We start from the raw sequence: 17,089 nt of genomic DNA, 5'->3' as shown, positions 1-17,089 counted from the left end.
CGCCCGCCCGGCGCTCCGGGACACTTCGCACCCTATTGCAGTATGGAAGGGAACTTGCTCTCCACAGGCAGAGTTGAAAGCGTGCCTGCTGTGTGCCAGCGGAGCGCCGGGGCGCGCGGGAGGCCCACCTCGAAAGCTTGAAATAACCAGCTAAGATCCTAAACCAGCCAGAGGGTCTATCTTGGGTCACAGTGCGGAGCCCGGTGTCTCAAAGCGCTCTTACTTGCAGCAGGAGTTGGGGGTCCTGAGTTCTGTGCTTCTGTCGTAGCCCTGATCCTGGAAGGTTCGTGGGACCAACTTTCTAGGCAGCTCAGAGGGGCGCTCGCTTCTAGGAGGTGCTGGGGCTCTGCTATGTGAGGCACATTGTAAACAGACTCCAAGTCGACTTAGACTGCGGCTTGATTGCAGGGGAGTCTTGTGGGCAACTCCACCCAGAGGTCCAGTCCGTAGGGGCTGGGTCCCATCGGAGGACCAGGTTTCAGAAACTAAACGGCACTGGAGAGGACTTCCCCTGAGATGTAACCCTGTCTCCCAAGCTGTCTGTTAGACTTTTCCTACTCATTGCAGCTGCAAACGAAGTGTCTTTCACGGGTTTCACCAGGGTAACCCACATGCATACCCAAACACACTCCCAAAGGTGTGTATGGGGTGCCCACAATCCATAATGGCCCTGAAACCTCCTAGTCCAATAGCCCTCTTGCACCCTGGGCTGGGGCAAACCATCATAATGGCTACAAACATACTCTCAGGAGATACCTGTACATATCCCATGCCCACTTGCTCAGTAGCCCATGGGTGTGGAGTAGTCATATACATGCCATTAGATTGGCACTCAACACAGACTGCCCTCAAACCGTTCATGCATAAACATACAAGTTGTTTAAATGTCCCTGTATTTAACTGTCTTGCCCACAAGACAAAAATAATAGAACCCCCCCCAAAAAAAACATCTATATTCTCTAGTCAGGATTAACACCCCAGACTGGAAAGCTAAGGCTCAAAAAGAAGTTGCTGGAAAGCCTGGAGCTAATGCCAGACCCAGATATCCCCTGCCCAGGGTCAGTATAGCAGGGCCTGTGGTAAGCAGGTGGGAGGGGTAGACTCCCTGGACTCCCCGGGACTGAAGGAGGCCAGGAGTCAATTCTAGGACTCCCATGGCCTCGCTGTGACCCCCCCTAACTGTGCATCTCTACCTGGTGGGTGGAGAACAGGGCACAGCTCAGGTGGGACATTTTGCTCTAGGCGGGATGGAGAAGTGATAAGGCAAAGATGCCAAAGGCTTGAATTGAAAGTCAGAGGATCTGGACCCAGCCTACCACCACCTCCGCTCCCCAGTCTCCAATCCCTAAAATAAGGAGCATTCTCAAAGAGGCTCCTTTGGTTCTCCTTGGGAGAAGGTTGCTTATCATCTTTAGTGCCTATTAACTTTTTATCTACTCTTTCTATCCCCCTTCTCTGTCTAACTTTCCCCAAGAGTCCTTCTCTGACAGGCCTGTACTGGACACCTAGGGCTTGGGCTCTAATTCAGTGGGAACAAGACTGTTGCCCTGGCAAGGCAGAGCAGGACAAGGTATCACACCCTTGCTGCTGGGAGCACTCACTCACCCTGCCTCTCTCAGTCACCAGGGAGATACTAGCTATCTAGTAAGTCAAGATAGCATTTCAGAGGGTTTCCTTCCGGTCACACTTTTCCAGCCCCATCCTGCAAGTGTCTTACCCAGGGAGGCACTAACTGTAGTTCTTTCTGCCATGCTGAACCCCCACCACCGCTAGCCCCCTCCACTCACTTCTGCTTCCTTCCCTGAAGGCTAAAGTCTTGGTGGGGATGGTGGGGGCCTGATGGCTGCTTCCAGGAACCCCTAGGTAGGGGCCAGGAGAGCTAGTTACAGTGAACTCAGCACTGGTTTGCTCTGAGATAAGCAGTTTGCTCTCTCTGAGCCCCAGCCATGGGTGAGAGTTGAGCTAGGTAACCTCCAGAGTCCACTGGCCCGAGAACCCAAGTCCTAATTCTGATCTATAGCAAAAGATGGGAGGGAGGGGAGAGAAGAAAGGGAGGGATGGAGAGAGGAAGGAAAGCTTACACTGCAGCTACTCTCTCTCTCTCTCCTGATGCCCAGGGATTCCTGATCTTAACCCTAGATGAAACTGACAGAAACCCTTGCTATCATTTCCCAGAGGGATGCAGAGGTGTCCTGCTCTGCCTTGCTGACAATCTAGTCTCTGTTGAATTGAGAAAGGCTTGTCTGGGGGCGAAGGAGCATGGGTTTGAGCAGAAGGGTCTAGTCTGGCTGCCACCTGCCCTAGGCTTAGCATGCCTGGAGCCTAAAACCTAGGCAAAGAGAGGCTACTACGTAACCATTGTGTTGCCAAAGCCCCGAGGCCTGGCGCTCACACTTTCCTCTGCTTGCCCACTGGGGAACTCTGAGGAAGTGGTTCAGCCACCAAGTTCCTTGCCTTTATCATTTGCACCACAGGAAACACAAACCTCCCCCTAAAGCTTCTGGAGGATAATGGATAGAAAGGGCTTGTGTATGCCTTTACTGCAGTGTGAGCCACTGCACGCACCTCCCAGGCCTGTCCTCTGTCTCAGGCACAGCCCTGGCTCTCTGCATGTGAGCCCACCAAGCCCCAGGCCTGCAGAGAGGTTGTGCAAGAGACCGGCAAACCTGGTTCTACTCACCACCTGGGAGGGGCCTATCCTCCCCTCCTCCTCCTCCTTCAGGGCCGCAGGGGAGGTGTTGTTATTCTACAGCACCCAGGGAGAGGGCTGGGAGAGGCTGCTTTCCTGGGTGCACATAAGGAAACACCACAGGTCATGTCTGCTGAGGCATCACTTCTGAAGGGCTGCTTTCAGTTCCCATTGTTGAGTGGCCCTGGTGTTCCTCAGGCCTCTGTAAACTCCAGGAGAGAAACCGAACCTCAGCTAGTGCACCTGCAAGAGACTTGGGCCACTGCAGGAGCAGCCAGTGGCCTGGAGGAAGAGCTGTACCTTCATTCTCTTCACCGAAGCCACCCAACTTCAGCCTGGCCCTTGCTGTGACAGCCTGAAGCCTTTCCTCTCCTGATTCTGTGTCAGTACCAGAGAAAGGGCCGGTTGACTGCTTGGGTCATGTTTCCTTTAAGTGACAGCCGGTAAGAGGATGCTGGGAAGGACCAGAAGAGAACCAAGGAGCAGGGAGCCACCAAGCATGCATCTGGTGCAGTTTCTTCTGTCATCCAGCTTCTATTCCCCTCCTTGGAATGTGAGCCAGTGTCGCAACCTGGGACCAATCTGAAGATGCAGAGCCAAGGCACAGGCTAGAGGGCTAAGGACTGAGCTGAAGGAAGCCTCTCCTCCCTGACATTGTTTTCTCAGCTATCACATCCATGAGAAGGCTGCCTTACACACCCTGCCACAGGAGAAGTCTGTCCTTCCACCCTTGATCTGGGCTGGCCCATTACTGTTTGTCTAGTGTGACCAAGGCAAGCTGGAGTTCTGTCAGGCCTCAAGTCCTCGAAGGTTCCCTCTCAGCTCCCAGGGACAGGGGTGGGCACTGGGCTACATGAGATGAACACACTAAGAAAGAAAAGATGGGGCTGAAGATAGTGCAGCGGGTAAGAGTATTAAGGATATGAGTTCAAATCCTCAGCATCCGTGTATAAAGCTGGGTGGGTAGCGTGCGTCTCTAACTCAGCTGTTGGGAACTAAGACAGGACTGCTGAGGTTTGCTGGCTGCCAGCCTAGGTTCAAATGAGAGACCCTGATGCAAAGGAACAGGGCAGAGTGACACGTAGTGGCCTCTGTGTGCACACACACACCACACACACACACACACACACACACACACACACACACACACAGAGTGAGCAAGCCAAAATATGCAATTATTACGTAATGTTACTTCCCAGTCTCAGCATCTCAGAAGTGAGCCACTCTCATAGCCCTAAGGTGGTCAGAAGTCCGAGAGGGACACGGGACATGGGATAAGTGGTGCCTTTTCTCAGCCCCTGCTGCATCCCTGTGTGTGTGACATCAGAGTCAGACAGGATCAGTTCCTCCACAGTGCCAGGTGAAAGAGTCAACATCCCTCAGCCAGCCTTGCTCACCAATCCCAGAGGCAGGATTCCCCACCTTCCACTGTTCAATGCAATCTCTACTATTATGGGATGGCTCTTCTGCAAGAGAACCCTCATCCCCTCCAGAGCAAAACCCCGTAAGTGCTGAAGACGCTGGCTCTCTTCCTAGGATCCCCTTTACAATGGAACAACATTGGGGTATCACAGGGGTCTCTGACCTTGGCAAAGTAGCACAATTTTGCTAACGGCAAGTATTTACATGGTCATGTGCCTCAATCTCCACACAACCAGTATGTTCACTAGGGCCTAAGCCTGGGGGGCTCTGCCATGTTCTGAACTTTAGCCACACCAGCTGTCTCTGTATGGCTCACCCTTGTGCCTGAGTCTTGGGTCTCAGCTGGAAAATGGGAATGAATTTTACCACCTAGGGGTGTAATAGGGCCTAGGCTAGATGATGGATGTGAAATGCGGGGCCGTAGCAGCTCCCTGATAAAGGCAAGTTCCTCTTCTGCCAGGTACATAAACTATTCCAGATGGGAAACTTGCCGGTTTATGTAGGTGGGAGAGGGGTAGCCATCGGGGGATGGGGGAATTACAGACAAGATGGGGAAGCATGGCGTCAGGGAAGGGCGAATCCATAGCTCAAGCTGCCAGTGTGTCTGAGGAGGAGTGGGAGCCCTTCCGTCCTGTGGGCCAGCCACAGGAGACAGGGAGGTCTCCAGACAGAGGGGCAAGGTCAGGTACAGCTGGCCTCTGGTCTGGAGCAGGCAGGTCCGAGAGTATTGTACCTGAGGAAGGCATGGGACAGCTGCTACAGATGGCCACACTTGTGGGAAGCAGGCTCTTGGCCTTCTAGCCTAGACCCTTCACTCTGTATCTTTAGGCTTCCTGATGGGAAGAAGTGGGGAAGTCAAAAATGCAGCCAGAGAGAAGGATAGACCAATAAATCAGAATGTGGGGTAACCTTACCTACATGGTAGGGAAAGGGTAGATGAGAGTGTGGGCTAACCTTACCTACATGGGGGGGAAGGGTAGATTAGAGTATGGGCTAACCTTAACTTTTTCTTTTTTTTCCTTTTTTTTTTTTTTTTTGGTTTTTTGTTTTGTTTTTGTTTTGTTTTGAGACAGGGTTTCTCTGTGTAACCCTGACTGTCCTTGAACTCACTCTGTAGACCAAGCTGTCCTCGAACTCAGAGCTGCGCCTGCTCTGCCTCCCAAGTGCTGGGAAGAGGCGTGTGCCTCCACCGTCCTGAGAGTTCACAGTTCTGAACTCTGCCACAGTTACAGGCCCCTGTGAGCCTTCAGGCTGCGTTGAGAGCAATGAGTGCTAGGTAGACACGATTAGATGGGGAGACACAGGCCAGACAGGAGAAGTGACATGCCCTAGACCAGTCCAGCGGCAGATGCGTGACTTTAGCTGGGCTGGAATCTAGGCTTCCTCCCTCTCACTCCCACCCTCTCTGTCCCTAGAACTGAGGATTGGCCAAGACATTCGCCCAGGACTCTGTGATTTGAGCCAGAAAGAGGCTGACAGCCGTCAGCAGACAGCACTTAACCCAGATTGACAATTTAATTGTGCAAATGTGGATGAGGCACAGTTGTATGCAAGGAAATCCAGACGGTCTGGCCCTCTGGGGATCCTCCACCGGCACCCCAGTTGCTGGGGAAACAGGAGGAGGTGGGGTGATGTCACCAGCTGTAGCTCAAGCATGGGGGTTGGGCCTCTCCTTCAGGGCTGTGGGCCTAGCTTCAGGCTCTTACCCTCAGGTATAATCCCGTTCCTTACAGTTGGAGTTCATGGAGCTCCAGGGGGTTGCAGTGACGTGCTTAGGTCACAGGGGCAATCAGAGCCGCACTGAGCCTGGTCCAGGCAGTCCATAGACACATTGAGAACAAGAATAGGCCAATCACCTGTGAGGACCCATGCCCAGCTCACTGCCTTACAAAAAACCAGATGTGTGTAACTGTGGTGAGGGCTGCTTGGTCCCTCTGCAAAACAAAGGCTATCTGGGGTGAGGCGGTGATACTGTCAAATTCACAGGAGCCTTAAATGAGCAAGAGCCCTGGGTTGCCACTTAGCAACTCTCGCTGGCTGAGGGGGCACTGAGCTCAGAAAGGGCAGATTGCCAGACCAGTCACCCAGAAGGTTGGGGAGGCACTGGGCTGTCAGCAATCTACTTCGTTTTTGGAACCCACAGAGCTCAGGACAGGTAGGTAGTTCCACTTGCTGCTATCACCGGGAAGCTCCCATTGTCTGAAGCATTTTCCCAGAATCCCCAGCTTCTCACCTGTGAGGGAATATGAACGCCCCCCCAAGCATAAGTAGCCATGGCCCTTAGCCATGCCCTCTTCTACACCAGTCTCTCTCTCTCTCTCTCTCTCTCTCTCTCTCCCCCAAGTCAGGATTTCTCTGTGTAACAGTTCTGGCTGTCCCAGAACTCACTTTGTAGACCAGACTGGCCTCAAACTCACAGAGATCTGCCTGCCTCTGCCTCCTGAGTACTGGGATTAACGTGTGTCACCACTGCCCACCGACCTCCACTGTTTTCAACTCTATGGAAATCAATTTTATACTGCAGTTCAGAAAACTGAGGCTCAAGAGCCATTGCTCACTTGCACCCAGCCAGAAAGAAAAAAAAAACAACAAAAAAACCTGGATCTTAAGCCAAGATCCCTTGCCCTCCAAACACCATAACTACCTTCTTCTCTGGCTGGTAGGGTAATCGGCAGTGCCCTCGATACCCAGGGCAGGAGGTGGTGATTGTGTTGCCTTCCTCTTATTTCTGTTGACAAAGGTACCCCTACCTCCTACCCACCCTCATCTTCTGAGTGTTGGGCTGAGGAGAAGTGCCAGCCACAGAGCCCAGGACCCTGACAGAAGGCCAGGTTTTCTAGAGAATTCTGTATTTCTAGCTACGTAACTGGTCTAGGAGGAGTATGTGACCCAGAAGGAACACACTGAGCAATCTACCTGGGGTAGCACAAGTGAATCTGGGAGGAGCTTTCAGCTCAGCACTTCCTCCCAGGTGAAGCAGAGAAAGCAGGGGGAAGAGAAGAACCAGGTGAGGAAGGGAGCTCATTGGAGGTCCTGAGCATTTCCCTGGGTCTCCTCCCCTGGGTCTCACCCAATGAGGGTCTCTGTCCTCTGTCTGTGGGTGCAGTCCTGCCAGAGGCTCTCTGTGTGGCTGGGGCGAGGCTCTCCCTACAGGAGCAAAGGATCCAATCCTCTAGGAACTGATGGTCGGAGGTGGAGATGGTGTGGGCAGTTCTGGTTCAGGTCACTGCTTGCTCTCTGGACTGTAATCGCTTCTCTTTAACTTGATGGCACCAGTCCTGGTGTGCTAAAGATTCCCCAAGACCTATACAACTACCGTTAAAAACTGATGTGTGACTTCCTCATCACTTCCACCCACCATCCTCTGGAACCCCCCCCCCACTTGTTAGTAGCGACTCCCCAACACGAGTCACCATCCCAAACTCTTAAAAGCATTATTTTCTTTGAAACAAAACTTTATGGATTTTTCTCCACTGGACACTTCGAGCTCATGTTGTAATTTCCCCACGTAGCCACGCGTGTGGACATTCCATTTCTTCATGTGATGGATGTCACTCTACTGCACTCCTCCGCCGCACGGATACCCTGCCTTCTGTTTATCCATTCAGCAGCTGAGTGGGCACCTGGACTGTTTCCCCTTCTGGGCCATTACAGATAATGTCGCTACGGACGTTCATGTGCAAACATCTGTAGGAGATATATGTCTTGGGTTCTTTGGTGTATGTACCTAAGAACGGAATTGCTAGATGATACGGTAACTCTGCAGGACTTTGGGAAAGCTGCCAAACCATCTTTTTTCACATTTCTATCAGCAATGCAGGAGAGATCCAGTTTCTCAGCAGCCTTGACAAAGCTTGCCGTCTTAGTGTAAAGAGGAATCTCGTTGCTTTTTAAACTGTATTCTGAGACAGGGCCATCTGGAGCCCAAGCGAGCCTCAACACAGAGCCAAGAATGACCTTGGACTTCTGATTCTCCCGGCCTCGGCCTCCCAAGTGCTAAGATTACAGGTACGCTGCCCTGAGGATCAAACTCAGGACTGTTGTGTGAATACCAGCCAGGCACTCAACAACTGAGCCGCTTCCCACTTCTGCGCTGTAGTTCTGATTTGCATTTCCCCAATGACAAATGCAAATGAGCCTCAATCTATGTGATAATCGGCTGTTTCTATATCTTCTTTGGAGAAATGTGTATTCAAATTGTTTTTGTTTTTGAGACAGGGTTTCTCGGTGTAACAGTCCTGGTTGTCCAGGAACTTGCTCTGTAGACCAGGCTGGCCTCCTGAGCCTGGGATTAAAGGCATGTGCCACTACCAACCGGCTCAAATATTCTTTTTCCATGTAAAATATCGGGTAATCAACAAGGTGTGATTGGTACAGTCTTACAGTGCTAACAACACTCAGCAAGTGGAAACGGGAGGATTCAAAGTTCAAGGCCACCCTCGTCCTTGGAGGTCAGCCTGGACGGCGTAAAACTTTTGATCACGGGCTGGAGAGATGGCTCAGTGGTTAAGAGCACTGTCTGCTCTTCCAGAGGTCCTGAGTTCAATCCCACCAACCACATGGTGGCTCTAAACCATCTGGTGCCCTCCTCTGGCGTGTGGGTATACATGGAGGCAGAAAGTAGTATATATAATAAGTAAATATATCTTTATATTTTTTATTTTTTTGGTTTTTTGAGACAGGGTTTCTCTGTGGTTTTGGAGCCTGTCCTGGAACTAGCTCTTGTAGACCAGGCTGGTCTTGAACTCACAGAGATCCGCCTGCCTCTGCCTCCCAAGTGCTGGGATTAAAGGCGTGCGCCACCATCTTTTAAAAAAAAACTTTTGATCACTTCCACAGACTCTGAGATGTTTAGGAAGGGCTCAAGACCCTGTCTTCCTGTTTCGCCCCCCCCCCCCCCCGCCTTGGGCTTGCATCAGGACCCAGGTTGGGTTGAACAGTTTGCTGGAACACCAGGAACAGCTGTGGTCAATCACCGGAGCCAGAACTAGAGGAACACTGGGCGTCAGGGCTGCCCCAGGGAGCCGGAGGCACCCCAAATATCAACCTCCTTCTAGGCTGTCTTCTCTAATCAATCACGTTAAAAAAAAATGGAGGGGTAGGCTGGGGTGTAGCTCACTTGGAGGAATGCTTACCTAGTCGACATTAAGCCCTGGGTTCAAGCCCCAGCACTACACACCTGCAACCCCAGCACTTAAGAGGTAAAGGCAAGAAGATCGGAAGTTCAAGGTCATCCTTGGCTCTGTAGTCAGTTGGAGGAGACCAGAAGGAGATACGTGAAGCCCTGTCTCCAAAAGGAAAATAAAATCTTGTTAAGTGTACAATTCACTTAAGTTTATTCAAAGTTGTACAGAAATCCTTTCTATCATCTTAATGAGAGGGAAACTGAGCCCAGAGAAGAGCAGGCCTTTCCCTGGGTCTCATGACTGGCTGGTTAGTCAGCAACAAAGTTAGAGCAAAGTCCTCTGACACCCCGTCTGTGATGTTCAGAGGGCACAGGCTCGGTCGACAGGCACACTCTGTGCCGTACCCTGGCCATGAGAAGTATCTAGTGCAGGCTGCTGAGTGGGGTCAACTAAATGGGTGTGATTGTCTGATCCATCAGTCAGGTACTCAGACTGTCCCCTGACTGTCCCTCTGGCTGTTCTTCTGACTGTCCCCCTGACTGGCCCTGACTGGCCCTGACTGTCCCTCTGACTGTCTCCGACTGTCCCTGACTGTCCCCCTGACTGTCCCTCTGACTGTCCCTCTGGCTGTTCCTCTGACTGTCCCCCTGACTGTTCCTCTGACTGTCCCCCTGACTGTCCCTCTGACTGTCCCTGACTGTCCCCCTGACTGTCCCTCTGGCTGTCCCTGACTGTCCCCCTGACTGTTCCTCTGACTGTCCCCCTGACTGTCCCTCTGACTGTCCCCCAGACTGTCCCTCTGACTGTCCCTGACTGTCTCCCTGACTGTCCCTCTGGCTGTCCCTGACTGTCCCCCTGACTGTTCCTCTGACTGTCCCCCTGACTGTCCCTGACTGTCCCCCTGACTGTCCCTCTGACTGTCCCCCTGACTGTTCCTCTGACTGTCTCCGACTGTCCCTGACTGTCCCCCTGACTGTCCCTCTGACTGTCCCCCTGACTGTTCCTCTGACTGTCCCCCTGACTGTCCCTCTGACTGTCCCCCTGACTGTCCCTCTGACTGTCCCCCTGACTGTTCCTCTGGCTGTTCCCCTGACTGTCCCTCTGACTGTCTCCGACTGTCCTTGACTGTCCCCCTGACTGTCCCTCTGACTGTCCCCCTGACTGTTCCTCTGACTGTCCCCTGACTGTCCCCCTGACTGTCTCCAACTGTCCCTGACTGTCCCCCTGACTGTCCCTCTGGCTGTTCTTCTGACTGTCCCCCTGACTGTCCCTGACTATCCCCCTGACTGTCCCCCTGACTGTCCCTGACTGTCCCCCTGACTGTCTCTGACTGTCCCCCTGACTGTTCCTCTGACTGTCCTCCTGACTGTTCCTCTGACTGTCCCCCTGACTGTCCCTGACGGTCCCCCTGACTGTCTCTGACTGTCCCCCTGACTGTTCCTCTGACTGTCCCCCTGATTGTTCCTCTGACTGTCCCCCTGACTGTCCCTGACTGTCCCCCTGACTGTCTCTGACTGTCCCCTGACTGTTCCTCTGACTGCCTCCTGACTGGCCCTCTGGCTGTCCCTCTGACTGTCTCTGACTGTCCCTGACTGTCCCTCTGGCTGTTCCTCTGACTGGCCCTGACTGTCCCCCTGACTGTCTCTGACTGTCCCCCTGACTGTTCCTCTGACTGTCCCCCTGACTGTTCCTCTGACTGTCCCCCTGACTGTTCCTCTGACTGTCCCCCTGACTGTCCCTGACTGTCCCCCTGACTGTCTCTGACTGTCCCCCTGACTGTTCCTCTGACTGTCCCCCTGACTGTTCCTCTGACTGTCCCCCTGACTGTCCCTGACTGTCCCCCTGACTGTCTCTGACTGTCCCCCTGACTGTTCCTCTGACTGTCCCCCTGACTGTTCCTCTGACTGTCCCCCTGACTGTCCCTGACTGTCCCCCTGACTGTCCCTGACTGTCCCCCTGACTGTTCCTCTGACTGCCCCCTGACTGGCCCTCTGGCTGTCCCCCTGACTGTCTCCGACTGTCCCTGACTGTCCCTCTGACTGTCCCTGACTGTCCCTCTGGCTGTTCTTCTGACTGTCCCCCTGACTGTCCCCCTGACTGTCCCCCTGACTGTTCCTCTGACTGTCCCCCTGACTGTTCCTCTGGCTGTCCCCCTGACTGTTCCTCTGACTGTCCCCCTGACTGTTCCTCTGGCTGTCCCCCTGACTGTTCCTCTGGCTGTCCCCCTGACTGTTCTTCTGACTGTCCCCCTGACTGTCCCTGACTGTCCCCCTGACTGTCTCTGACTGTCCCCCTGACTGTTCCTCTGACTGTCCCCCTGACTGTTCCTCTGGCTGTCCCCCTGACTGGCCCTCTGGCTGTTCCCCTGACTGTCCCCCTGACTGTCGCTGATTGTACCCCTGACTGTCCCCCTGACTGTCTCTGACTGTCCCCCTGACTGTTCCTCTGACTGTCCCCCTGACTGTCCCTGACTGTCCCTCTGGCTGTCCCCCTGACTATCTCCGACTGTCCCTGACTGTCCCTCTGGCTGTTCCTCTGACTGGCCCCCTGACTGGCCCTCTGGCTGTCCCCCTGACTGTCTCCAACTGTCCCTGACTGTCCCCCTGACTGTTCCTCTGACTGCCTCCTGACTGGCCCTCTGGCTGTCCCTCTGACTGTCTCTGACTGTCCCTGACTGTCCCTCTGGCTGTTCCTCTGACTGGCCCTGACTGTCCCCCTGACTGTCTCTGACTGTCCCCCTGACTGTTCCTCTGGCTGTCCCCCTGACTGTTCCTCTGACTGTCCCCCTGACTGTTCCTCTGGCTGTCCCCCTGACTGTTCCTCTGGCTGTCCCCCTGACTGTTCTTCTGACTGTCCCCCTGACTGTCCCTGACTGTCCCCCTGACTGTCTCTGACTGTCCCCCTGACTGTTCCTCTGACTGTCCCCCTGACTGTTCCTCTGGCTGTCCCCCTGACTGGCCCTCTGGCTGTCCCCCTGACTGTCCCTGACTGTCCCCCTGACTGTCCCTGACTGTCCCCCTGACTGTCCCTGACTGTACCCCTGACTGTCTCTGACTGTCCCCCTGACTGTTCCTCTGACTGTCCCCCTGACTGTCCCTGACTGTCCCTCTGGCTGTCCCCCTGACTGTCTCCGACTGTCCCTGACTGTCCCTCTGGCTGTTCCTCTGACTGGCCCCCTGACTGGCCCTCTGGCTGTCCCCCTGACTGTCTCCAACTGTCCCTGACTGTCCCCCTGACTGTTCCTCTGGCTGTCCCTCTGGCTGTTCCTCTGACTGTCCCCCTGACTGTTCCTCTGGCTGTCTCCGTGACTGTTCCTCTGGCTGTCCCTCTGGCTGTTCCTCTGACTGTCCCCCTGACTGGCCCTCTGGCTGTCCCTCTGACTGTCTCCGACTGTCCCTGACTGTCCCCCTGACTGTTCCTCTGACTGTCCCCCTGACTGTTCCTCTGGCTGTCTCTCTGACTGTTCCTCTGGCTGTCCCTCTGGCTGTTCCTCTGACTGTCCCTCTGACTGTCCTTCTGGATGTTCCCCTGACTGTCCCTCTGACTGTCCCCCGCCCCTCCTCCAGATGGAGTTTCATTTACAGCCCAGAACACAGTCTACCCGATGTATTGGAGCATAACGTGCCCTACAAAGGGGCCTGTCAGAGGGCTGATTCCCACTGCCCTCTGACAGTATTGATAGTATTGACTGTATTGATAGGGAAGGTCACTAGGAGGTGGGTCACCACCTTCATAAACAGACGTATGTTTTTCCTAATAAATTAGACCAGTTCTCACAAGAGGGTGTTCTGTCTCTCCAAGGTGGATGATAAATCAGCCCCCCCCCATCTCACGCTTCCTTCTGCACGTGCCCACTTGGTCTTTCCATTTCTTCACCATCAATAGATAAAACACAAAGCCCTCATCAGAAGCTGACTAGACGTGGCTACCATCAAATCTTGGGCATTTAAGATCATGAGTACATTAAGCCTCTTTATTACCTCTGGTGTTGTAACAGCAGCCTTAGAGACACCTTCATGATCGGCCTATTCTCTCTCTCCTCCATCGCATTCTAGTTCCGAGAGGTTTCTTGACAATGCTTGGGAGAGAGAAGGTGTTTGGTAAATAGTGTTGAATGGATGAATATTTGGCTGGTATTGTGCTGTCTCGGGGCAGAGTTCTGTTGAACTATTATGCTTGTTTTACAGGTATTAGCTGAGGTTGAGAGAGCCTGCCTGGACCCTAATGGCCACTATTTTCCCTAACCTTGGTGTTGTTAGAGGAAACTGGAATAGAGTCAGGGTCGTTTGAAGAAAGGAGGGGACAAACTTCTGGATTGTGATTAGGACCCCAGGAACTAGAGGTTTCTTGGGGTCTTGGCTCCAGCCTGTTCATTTTCTGTGTAAATTCCTGCACTGACTTAGCTTACATTCCACATCTCAGCCAAAATGGAAAAAGGAAAAAAAAAAAAGCATTGCTCATTTTTTAAACGGCTTTGGCTTTGTGAGCGCCACATGAGCCCCAAGGCCCTCTGGGAAACATTACTGACACTTTGTGTGGATGGCTGGGCCAGGGTCCACTCATCTCCAGAGCTTGTGAGCATGCGGCAGATGGTGACTCTATCGGCAAGCCTGGGCCCAGACCCCTGAGCCAGAAAGAAGCCAGGTGCAGGGCAGCAGGAGCTGCCTCAAGATACCTCACACTGTATCCACTGGGCCTGGATGGCTGCCTTCCTGGGGCTCTATGCAGACCTGATACACATCACAGGCACTCTGGTCTGAGCCTCTCCCGCAGGCAAACCTCAGAGCAGGAGGACAGTCCTGCTGCCCGACTGTAAGTCTTACTTGAGATGCCAAGGCTGAGCGACTGGGACTGGCTAGGCAGAAACCACCTGATTGAGCCCAATCCTTTACAATTGAGGAAACAGGCTCAGGGAGGGGCAGGGTCACACAGCCAATCCACAGAGCAGGCAGGGGTCCTGGGCACAGTCTTTGGATTAGCAGCCAGGAGTATTTCTTATAAATATCTTGCACGGAAACAGTTCCGTTTGGGTGGAAACTCTGCTGTTCCTGAAGACACCAGACCTTCCCAGAATCTGGTCTAAGGTAGTCTTCCAGGATCTGCTGTCAAGGATTGGTCCTCAGGGAACAGCTGTTGGCAAAGAAAGGGGAGCTATTGATTATGGCTGGGGTCGAGAGGGGGTGGTTTAGATCCAGGGGGATGGAGCAAGAAAAGATAGGGGAAATGGGGGGCGTATCAGGAAAACTAACCAAAGGTATGTTTTCATATTTACAACTGTCTGTATTTTCTACCGTCCTCTGGTTAGTTTTCATATTTGAAAGTGATCAAGTGTTTGATTTGTTTGATCAAGTGGTCTGTTTAGAGTGGTCCTGCTTTGACTGTGTCTATCAGTTCTGAGACACACGGCAGCCTGTGCTTGAGGGACCCTCACCGTTTAAAGACAGAAGGCAGCAACTGAGGAGCAGGGCATCCAGAGCAAAACCAAGGCTCGGGAAAAGTCACACGCATGCCCTTAGCCCCAAAGGCCAGCTGTACTGTCTGGGAGATGTGTCCTCCCCAGTGCCCTCAGCGGGTCTCCGTGAGGAGGTTGTGTCACCAGGGTGTGTGAATCCCAGAGTCCAGGCTCGCCAGGCTATAGCTTCTCAGAGATGTGGGTCCCAAGAGGGAACGGGGCCGGGGTGGGGCTGCCTGAAGTCAGGGTAATGTTGGGACCAGCCTGCCTGACCCGTGAGGTGTTGAGAGAGACCAGTGTCAGGACTGCCAGTAAGGGCCACACTCCAGTCACACTTGTCAGTCACCAGGACCTGCCACCCAGAGAAAAGGTTAGTTAATGTGTGTACAGCATTTAAAACCCACCCTGGCACGATAATAAAAATGTCCTCACTGAAAGTTGGCTGCGGTCTATGGCAGAGAAGGGTAGGGTGTGGGTCCTGAAGAGAAGCCATTGGCTCCTGGATCATGTACCCTGCTGTAGCCCTCCTTCTGGAAGGTTCCATTCATGCCTGCCCTGCCTCTGATCAGCTTAATCATCTGTGCCACACTCAGGCACCGAAAACCCCAAGTTGACAATTCTGAGCAATGGGGTCAATTTCTGGCCTTCCCCTCTTGGCTTCCCTATGATATTCAGGGCTGAATGGAATCATGGCTCCCTCCCTCTGACATCCCCCCTACCGAATTACATATTGCTTATCTCCCAGGAGTACTAAGCTAGACCTCAGGGGCTCCCCAAAATTCAGAATGCCAAATCCTGTGTGTACACTTTGCCTACTCCTCTTCCAGTGATGAACACAAGGAGCCACTGAGGCCCAGAGACAGTACCCAACTCCTGCTCCCTGGCTGTATAGCTAGCTGGTGAGCCACATTCTGCTGGAGCTGGACCAGGTCTGGGGTTCTCCCCCCAGCCTCCTGTGCTCCGCCTACCCCCGTGTCCCCAGAGGCCCCTCTGGAGATGCTGCCTCACCCCCCTCCTTCGTGGCACCCCTCACCTGGTCTTCGTTTGCATCCTTCGCCATCTCTGATGGGGTAATTCTTGCCAAGCCAAGCAGGGTCAACCCCCAGGGAGCCGGCGGCTAACGAGCTTCAGATGTTCTCAGCCTGGACACAGCCGGTCCTCAAACACAGCGCTGATTGCAGAAGCCTGGCCTGGCCAGCGTGCTGTGATGTGGTACAGTGTGGTAGGGCCAGTGCTTTCCGACACAGGTAACCAAGTTCCTGCTGGGACACAGCAGGCGCCTCTGTTTTAACCCCCAAAACCTCCCTGGAGCCTCAGTGCCCAGAAGGTGGGAAGAAGAGCAAGGGGGCTGGAGGCCAAATGCACTTGGCTCATTGAGCAGCTTGGTTTTTCCTTTTGAACTTTTTCTGGACTTGGAGTTGGCATTTTCCCCAAGAGACCAGAAGACAGAGAGGAGGAGGGGTGGTTGACTTGCCTGTCTGCCGATCTGTGCACCTATGGGTGTGACAAACGTCACTGTTCCTGTGGATCTACAACTACCATCCTTCTGTTTATAGGAGAAGAAACAGAGGTTTGGAAGAGGTTTGGAGAGAGTTCCGGCTCCCCGCGACAGCCCACTCTGTGTACTATAGAAAGTGAGACATTTCAAAAGCCCAGGATGGTGCTTTGAGAAGGGCGGAGCTGTCATTCCCGGGGTTCCAGACGCTGAGGCTGGGGTTGCAGCTGACTCATGCCTCAGTCTTTACAAAGCAGCAGATCTCAGAGACCTGGCAGGGGTCATCGGCTCACTCACAGGTGAGGTAATGCCACCTGCAACGCCACTTTCTCAGCCATGCCCAGACTGTGATCCACCACTGGGGGCTTTGTCCCACCCAACTGGGAAGAGCTCAGACTCTAGAACCTGCTTTTTAGCTGTGCAAACCTGCTGGGTTCCTCTGCCTCTGTGCACCTCCATCCCCTTAGTTTCTCATGAGGTCATCTGTGTGGTCCACTGAGTTAATATTTGTATAGGGCTAAAAGGATGCCTGGCCCAAGCTCACAACCGGTCTGTGTGTTAGCCACTATTATGCTTAACCTTGTAGAAACTGAGGCAGTGCAGCACCAGAGTCTCAACTTCAGCTTCCAGTTGGACCCCTGGGGCAGGTTGCTGAAGTCTGGAGACCTGGGTTCCACTCCCGGCATTTCTGCTTATTAGTCTGGACCGGGACCTGAGAATATGCAATTCCAGGTAATGCCACTGTCTAGGGACCTGCTGCTCTAGGGGACTTGGCTGTGCTAATGGGGGTAATTTGGAGCATGAGTAGGCCATGGGATATGACAGTGAGTGTGAAGGGTGCTGATGAGTCCTCAGCACCTAATTCTGAATTTCTTCCCAACTCCTTGCAGGACAGAACTTAGGTT

The sequence above is a fragment of the Microtus pennsylvanicus genome, chromosome 18 (genome assembly GCF_037038515.1).
Source record: "Microtus pennsylvanicus isolate mMicPen1 chromosome 18, mMicPen1.hap1, whole genome shotgun sequence".
NCBI classification, from domain to species: Eukaryota; Metazoa; Chordata; class Mammalia; order Rodentia; family Cricetidae; genus Microtus; species Microtus pennsylvanicus.
The sequence above is the reverse complement of the archived record's forward strand: the minus strand, read 5'-3'. Positions refer to the sequence as shown.